We start from the raw sequence: 9029 nt of genomic DNA on the forward strand, positions 1-9029 counted from the left end.
AAGAATGCAATGAAGAATGTTTTTCCATCTATGGATCAGCAGTCAAGGTCATGTCGCAGCAGGATGCATTAATGATAGCTAGGAGGAGACAAAGGCCAAAATGTATATTCCACTTTAAGGTCTTTTTAAAAAGTACCAACCAAAATGTGGTCTGATGCAACTTTAAACCATGGATTTGGGAGGCCCTTCCAAAAGATTGTATTGTAGGGCATGCAAAACCTTGGCTAGATCAATTCTCGAATACAGCTCATCTGCCTGGAATCTGCATTGAATATCGGATATTAATACAATTGAGAGAGTCCAAAGGTATTTCACGAGAAGAGTACTCCACTCCTCTACTCACAACCGAATACCCCATGCCACTAGGCTTGAAATTTTGGGCTTGGAAAACTTAGAACTATGCCGTCTATGGTCTGACCTAAGCACAGTACACAAAATTATCTGCTACAATGTCCTACCTGTCAATGACTACTTCAGCTTCAACCACAATAATACATGAGCAAACAATAGATACAAACTCAAGGTAAACCACTCCAAACTCGATTGCAGAAAATACGACTTCAGCAACAGAGTGGTCAACACCTGAAATGTACTACCTGACTCTCTTGTTACATTCTCAAACCCCCATAATTTTAATCTAAGACTGTTCTACTGTTGACCTCACCCCATTCCTAAGAGGTCTGTAAGGGGCATGCATAAGCGCACTAGCATGCCTACCGTCCCTGTCCTACTGTCTCCATTTATTCGTACCCATTTACTGTGTTCATATTTATGTTTCTACTTATACCTGTTATCTTTTACATGTTTGACAAACTAAAATAAATGATATTAATAAAAAGGTTCTCCTTCAAAAATGTAAAACTATCCCCCTCTTCCTTTTTCATCTTTGGTAGAGTTCAGTTTGCTGAAATTAAAATACTGTAAAGTTGGTTCCTATCACTTGACAAGAATGAAAGAAGAGTTAGTTTGTTGGATTAAAAATGGGATGCAGTGGAGTTTTCCCCTTCTGTCCCATGTTCTATGCTTCAGTTGTAAAATATTTTGGATGTTACCTGATATATTCCCCTTTTAACCAGAAGATGGTGATGTTGATACAAACTAAACAATAATAGCCCGCTAAGGTTAATTTTTATTTGGAAATAATTGAATTACTAAATAAGAAGCATTCAAACGAACACAAATTATGCCAAACCGTGTCAAGCTGTTGGCCTGTCAGCTCAGTATTCTGTCCCAGACACTCCCATGTGTATAAATGAAATAGGCAGCTGAGAGTCCAGGGAGTTACTTCCAACTCTTACAAAAGTTAGGGGTTATTTGAAAACGAAGGTACTTTAAAAAAAAAACCTAAAGTGGATAGCTTGTGGCAAGGAAACACATAAACTAATATCTCAGGTGCATAGTTTACTTTAGAGCTACATCTAGACTGGTTATTTGCCGATCATTAAATTGTGGATAATGCACTGGCTTAGCATTCAAAACCAAATACCGGTAGGCCAAATCACTCTGGATCTGGGGTGGGTGGGTGGGTGTTGATGACTTCTGAATTTGATTCTCAACTTCAGTAATTTTGTGTATTGGTTTCTTCAACACTGAACATTCCTGATCATGGTTTATTATCATGGGAAGATAACATTGATCCAGGACTGCCTCAATTCTTCCTCCATAATTACTATAACGATGCACAGCAGTCCTGGTCTGTACACATTTTCCACCAATGGAGAATGTTAGATACTTGCTTCAACTACAGTGGTTTCCACCAAGGTCCTCTATTCTGGCAGGGGCAGAGGTTTAATCTCATTGGTCGAAGGGTCTGACAGCTCCCTATAAAAGGGCTGCTGTCAGACTCAACCTTCGCTGGATTGTTCTTACTTGTTGTACTTTAATAAGGAGCTGTTGTTGCCTTTAGCCTAGTGTGCCTTTCCATTACCCGATATAACACTGGCGATGAGGGTGGGATTGGAAGGCAACTAGGCGAACCAAAAAGAGCATAGCAATCCAACAAGTACATCCAGCACGGAGCTCAGCGTGGCTTCGAGCAGCCATTTTTGAGCGGCAAACTAAAAACGCCCTCAGAACACAAAATGGCTATGCACGCCCCACCAACTCCGTATGACCCAGTCACCGAACAGTGGGACTCGTATATGCTACAGTTTGACTGCTTCCTCGAGGCCAACGACCTTATGGGCCTTTATGAAGGCCGCAAGAAGAACATGTTCCTCGGATACTGTGGCCAGGAAGTGTTCGAAACAGCGAAAGACCTCTCTGAATCAACGCTGCTACAATCGGTCACTTGGTCCGTGCTCCAGCAGACGCTGAGGACCCACTAAGCCCCCAAGCTGTCCAAGCACGTTCACCGGCACGAATGTAATATTCGGAACCAAAAGGAGGGTGAATCGATCAACGAGTACGTTGCGGCGCTACAAAAAGCTGCAGCATACTGCAAGTTCAGAGACCTAGATGAACTTATTCTTGACTGCATTATATGCGGTGTGCAGGACATTAATTTACAGAGGAGGTTACTCGCTAAATCTCACTTCATTCTACAAATTGTCTTGGATGAAGCTGGCACGCAAATTCAAACCGCGTCTCCTGGCTTGCGCTAGCTGCGGAGGAGACCATGCAAGATCGGCTTGCCGTTTCCTTGATGCTACCTGCCAGCACTGCGAGCAAAAGGGGCACATCGCCAAGGTGTGCCGGAGCGAACTCCCTGCTACTATCTGGCAGCCAAGAAACGCACCAAACCGCCAGCAGAGGTCCAACCAAGGGGCCTGGCAGAAGCCACCATGGTGTTCAGAGGGCGACACTAGAGTCACCTACCACACCTCAATCAGCCAAGTCCACATCAGGTGGCCAAAAAAGCTGAAGGTCGCAGTCCTCATCGAGGACTCTCCATGTGAAATGGAGATCGACACTGGGTCATCACTGACCATCATGCCATGATCTACCCTCAAGCAGGCTATCCCTAGTCTGAAGAAACAACATCTATGCACCCCTGACATCTGCCTTCGCGATTACCAGGGGAACCAGGTCCCCATCATGGGCCAAGGCACCTTCCGAGTGAAATTCAAGCGTTTCATTGGCCAACTCCCAGTGACGGTGGTCAGCGGCAACCTGCAGAGCCTCCTGGGGCTTTACTGGTTCGAATCCCTGGATCTAGAAGTGACCGGTATCAACAACTTGAAAGGTGAAGGCACCGAAGCCATCTTTAAGGAGTTCAAGGACGTCTTTGGCATTGGTCTGGGTAAATATGTGCGGACTCCAATCTCCTTTAATTTGAACCCCAATATAGCCCCCATAAGGCTAAAACCCAGGAGAGTACCTTTTGCTCTCCGGCCCAAAATTGATAGGGAAATTGACAAGCTCGTATGCCAGGGAATCCTAGAGCTGGTTGATCACACACGCTGGGAGACCCCTATAGTGACACCTGTCAAATCTGACAGGTCTGTCCGCATCTGTGCAGACTGCAAATGCACAATAAAGCATTGCAACAAAGCTCTTACCCTGTACCCATTGTACAGCATCTACTACATTCCTTAGGCCCAAGAAAAAAATTCGCTAAATTGGACATGGTGCAGGTATACCAACAATTGCCAGTAGATGGCACTATGGCGGAGGACCAAACCATTGTGACGCAATGTGAGATGCATTCAAATGTCACTGCCTGCAATTCGGTGTTAGTATCGTCCCAGGACTGTTCCAAAGGTCATGGAATGGCTTTTGTAGGGCATTTCAAGAGTCGTCCCCTATTTCGACGACATCTTGGAATCGGCTGCAAATGAGGTGCAACTTTTCAAACGTTTGTGAACAGTTTTGACTAGAATTAGAGACAAAGGCCTCCTTCTCAAAAAAGAAAAATGCCAAATTAACGTGCCAAGGGTTGAATTCTTAGGGTACCTAATCGACGGTTCTGGGATTCACCTGACCACCCAAAAAATTCAAGCAATCCAGGATGCCCATACACCTCACAATCAAACCGACCTGCAGGGATTCCTTGGGCTCCTTAACTTCTACAGCATTCTTTCTTAAACAGAAAGCCACCGTTGCTGAGCCCTTACACCATCTCCTGGCAAAGAACGCGAAGTGGTCCTGGGGATAAGCTGAAGCTGCCGCATTTGCTGCGGTAAAAAGACTCCTGTCGGCAGACACTTTTCTAGTACAATACAGCCAGACCCTGCCGTTGGTGCTGACCTGCGACGCTTCTCCGTTTGGCGTTGGCGCCGTCCTCAGCCACCGCATGCCAAATGGAACCGAGGCTCCCATAGCCTTTTACTCTAGGACCTTGTCCATTGCCGAGCAGAACTACAGCCAGCTGGACCATGAGGCTTTGGCTGCCGTGGCCAGAGTAAAGAGTTTCCATGAGTACCTATATGGCCGTGATTTCAAACTAATTATGGACCACAAGCTGCTACTGGGTTTGCTGGCTGTGGACTGACCTACCCCAGTGTCATTATCACCGCAGATGACCAGATGGACCAACTTCCTAGCTGCCTACTCCTACCATCTCATCCACTGACCAGGCGCCACTTTGGGGCATGCCAACGCTTTGAGCTGCTGCCCGCTGCCTGAACTTCTTGCTGACCCTACCCCCGAGACGCCAGTCCTCCTCCTTGACTGCCTTGAGACTGGTCCTGTCTCATCCAGTGACGTTGCCCGTCACTCTGCAAAGGACTCCACCATCAAACAGATTTTGAACTGGGTGTGGAGGGGGTGGCCCAAGGGGCCTGTTGGGGCTGATTTCAAAATGTTTTTTAGCAAATGTGATGAGTTATCTGTTGTAAATGGCTGTTTACTGTGGGGGGACCGGGTAGTTGTTCCGACCCAAACTGCACATTGCAGTATTAGAGGCTTTACACGTAGGGCATCCTGGAATTGTCAGAATGAAGTCTTTGGCTAAGAGTTACATGTGGTGGCCTAACATGGACACGGAGATCAAAGAATGGATGACTACCTGCACACCATGCCAGGAGTCAAGACCAGCTCCCCCAGAGGCGCCCACTAAGTGGGAGCGTCCTCAAGCACCGTGGTCTAGAGTGCACATTGACTTTGCTGGCCCAGTTCATGGCCAGACATTCCTCATAGTTGTGGACGCCTACTTGAAATGGCTAGAGTTAGTCCTGATGACCTCCACTACAGCAGAAGGTACTACAGAGACTTTTCTCCACGCATGGCTTGCCCGACATCTTGGTGTCTGAAAACGGGCTCCAATTCATGGCCATGCAATTTGAGACCTTCCTAGCAGCTCAGGGAATCAGACATGTCCTGGTTGCACCATTCCATCCGGCCTCCAATGGTCAGGCAGAGAGAATGGTGAGATCTGCAAAAGAGGCCCTCACTAGGATGGGCCCGGGAGATTGGCAAACACGGGTTGACCACTATTTGCTAATTCAGCACATCACACCCAGTGCCACTACAGGGAGAAGCCCCTCCGAGCTTCTCATGGGTCGCCGGCTAAGGTCCCACTTACACCGGCTATACCCAAACTATTCTGCCACATCGCCCCCTGACTCCACAAGCAAGATTTGGAATTTTAGCGTAGGGGACTCGGTATATGCCCATAACTATTCCGGGGGAACTCTGTGGATTCCTGCCACAGTGATAGGCATCACCGGGCCTCGCTCTTATCTTGTAGAGCCCGAGGATGGTCGGAATTGGAGGATGCACATTGACCAACTCCGTGGCCGCATCTCCAACTCCACTCTTAGACAACCAGAGGTAACTCCTGCACAGTTAGCCAAACGGAGCAAACACTCACTCCTTCCACAGGCAGCTCAAGCCCAAGAGTACCGGGAAACTTATCTGGTTATGTTGCAGGCCCTCAGCGAGCTCGGAGCGAACCAGCTCTAGAAGCTCCAGCCGTGCCCTGTGAAAGTTTCCAGGAACTTCCACCAAGCGGAGTTGCGGAGCAAACAGGTCCGTCCAACCTGTCCAAAGAACACCCTCCAACTGAACTGCGCAGGGCTGGCAGAGCTACCCCAAAGCCCACCTACCTGCATGACTACATAACGAGTAGGATTGTTCCATCCAAGAGGGGAGGGGTGATAGATACTTGCTTCAACTACAATGGTTTCCACCACTCATTAATCTCATTGGTCAAAGGGTCTGACAGCTCCCTATAAAAGGGCTACTGTCAGACTCAACCTTTGCTGGATTGTTCTTACTTGTTGTACTTTAATAAGGAGTTGTTGTTGCCTTTAGCCTTGTGTGCCTTTCCATTACCTGATCTAACAGAGAACTCTACTGATAGAGCTATTTACAAGTCAAGAAAATGCACATCATTTCATCAGTATTGAATCTGGGATATGTCGGCTTTTGATGTCACCTTCCTTTACCAATTACAGGGAATTTTTGTTCATTGTCCCATTATTCCCTCCAATATCTGGTATTGGTTCCCAATATTTATTCTATTGTACTCACATGAGTCTTCCAGTAGTCAGAGATTATCTTCAGTGTTGTTGATTACTTTTCTGTGGAAACCGTCTGTCTCAAAACTGAGGACAAATGCTTCATCCCAAGTAATCCAGTTTCTAGATAATTACTCTCTTTTTGGTGCAATTATTAGAAGCTTCCTGAAGTCTTCAACTTTTATTCCCACAAGACCAAATCTTTCTGTCACTTGGCTACGAATCGTTTCTCTTGTTCTGTCACTCAGGTTCTATCATTTCTTCTATCTCAGATGATTGAGTACTTCTGGCTGCTATGTCTAAGGTTTTCTGGCTGCTATGTCTATCATTCTTAATCCTATTGTTGGACCTTCAGTTTTGTTGCATACAGTAATGTGAAAGTTTGTATTGTTGTTGCACATGCTGCATGGCATGGCATGTGCCATGCAGCATGTTTAATGGACTGTCTCAGTAGTATTGCCTCAGGTTTTGACTAAAACTTGTGAACTGATGACTTCCTGCATCTTTTTGCCCTGAAGACAGCAATGGTGGTGGCAGGCACATCAAGGCATCAAACTGCCCTTTACACATTGACACTACAATGCTTGAAAATTACTGGCAGAGTGATACTTACAAAAAGGAAGCTCTTTCACAAGTCTGCAAAATTCAGGGTTCTTCCTCAGGTCTTGAGCGATGGGCTTCCTTCCTATCCTCATAACAGGAGGAAAGTGGGAAAATGCTGTCTCTAGGATGGTCCATCTTATTTATTTATTTTATTTATTTATTTTGTCAAACATGTACGAAATAACAGGTGTAAGTATAAACATGGATATGAATGAAAGAAATGAATTCAAATAAGTGGGGACAGTAGGACAGGGACAGTAGGCACGCTGGTGCGCTTATGCAAACCCCCTTACAGACCTCTTAGGAGTGGGGTGAGGCCCACAGTAGACATTTAAGGTTGAAGCTGTAAGGGTTTGAGGAAGTAACAACAGAGTCAGGTACTTTGAAGGCAAGGCCAGCAAATTTGCTGCTCTCACTTGATAAGAGAGGGGACAGCAGTTTTTGCTCCTGCTGTGGAAGGAATGAGGAGCAGGGAACAAAATCTGTCCCTTCTCTGCTCTCTTTCTCTCCCTGCAGCCCCCACCAACAGTACAAGATCCCTCGTCGCCTTCTTGCATGGCATTCTCCACCTTTAACACTCATGCTTCCTGGACAACATCAGCACCCAAGTAACCATTAGAATAACCACTAACACCATTAGAGTTAAGAGAACCTGCTGATTCTGGACATTTCTGTTTTCTCTTGGTACATCTTCCATAACAGCTGTTCATAAGAGCCACTTGCTATAACTACTGACTGAGAATCCTCTCTCCACTCTCAAAAATTATCTTGGCTGATGCATAGACTGCTTTTTGTGAGGTGTAGTGGAAAATGCTGTTAACAGGACCGTTAGCAATTACAATTTGAAGGAGAATCAGTATCATCAGGGGCCTGTTTGCTAAGATGTTTAAGCTTTATGTGCTATATTTAAAAATATAAGACTAAGCTGGCCGTGATGATCGGGGGAATATTTCAAGTTACTTGATAGTACCTGGCATTGGTTATTCTTGGCAATGTGGCTCATTGGTCTGACTCAGTTCTGGTGACACACTTGGCCAAAGTTCACTGATTAAAAAAAAGTCAGCTTCACATTAAGTGGTTGTGATTCAGGTTTTTTTTTAAAAAAAAAAAAACCTGTAATAGATGTCATATCCTTGGATATATGCCCTACACCTACACTAAAGGATCTGGTAATTTCAGTAGGGACAGATGGGGTCTGTGATGGTTTAAACTGTGTTGCTTGTAACAGAGTTAGAATTATTTGGTTTAGCTACTTGGGTCAATCTTGGGATTGAATCTTCACTGTTGTGTGAACAAATGTCATGGCATCCCTTCCTACACATACAAACTGTAATGATGAGATAATCATAGAAGCAATTTTTGTCTAGGGCCAACAAACCTGTATGATCTAATGCAGACTGAATCAGAGAGAGGGAAGAAAAGGTAAAAAGGGGAAAAATCAGATTTGTATTCATTGAAAGGCAAATGCATTGTAATAAAAGTGAGCTCAGTAATGCTAAAACTACCGGCTAGCAAAATGGGCAATATATAAAAACAAACAAACAAACAAACAAACAAAAACCACACACACACACACACACACACACACACAAGCAAACAAAACACACAAACAAACAAATACTAAAATAATCTATCTGCTTTGGAGATATTCTAAAACTTTTTTCCCTTCCTATAGGAGACAATTAACTATCTTTAAGAGTTAAAATAATGATAGAAAACATTGTCTCTGTGGGGTTAGAAGCAGTTTGGTGTGTTCATCGGTACTTTTTAACCAATGGTAAAATAACAGGAAATGAGCCAAGTACATACCTCCTTCACTTTCTTCTTAGACTGCTTTAATAATCTTTAATGTTCTTTAAAAAGAATCACCTAAGATCAGAAAAGAAAATCAGGACCTTCTCTAACTTATCAAGCAGAATTTATCCTGACTCCACCATCAATTACTTATATCAGAGGATGCCCATAAAAGGAATAATACAGTTAAATGTGGGTCTAACCAGTAATCAGCTTTGAAAAAAATCTGGT

The sequence above is a fragment of the Thamnophis sirtalis genome, unplaced genomic scaffold, assembly GCF_051295495.1.
Source record: "Thamnophis sirtalis isolate CommonGarterSnake01/CBP01778 unplaced genomic scaffold, rThaSir2_p1.2 scaffold_3, whole genome shotgun sequence".
Classification (NCBI taxonomy): domain Eukaryota; kingdom Metazoa; phylum Chordata; class Lepidosauria; order Squamata; family Natricidae; genus Thamnophis; species Thamnophis sirtalis.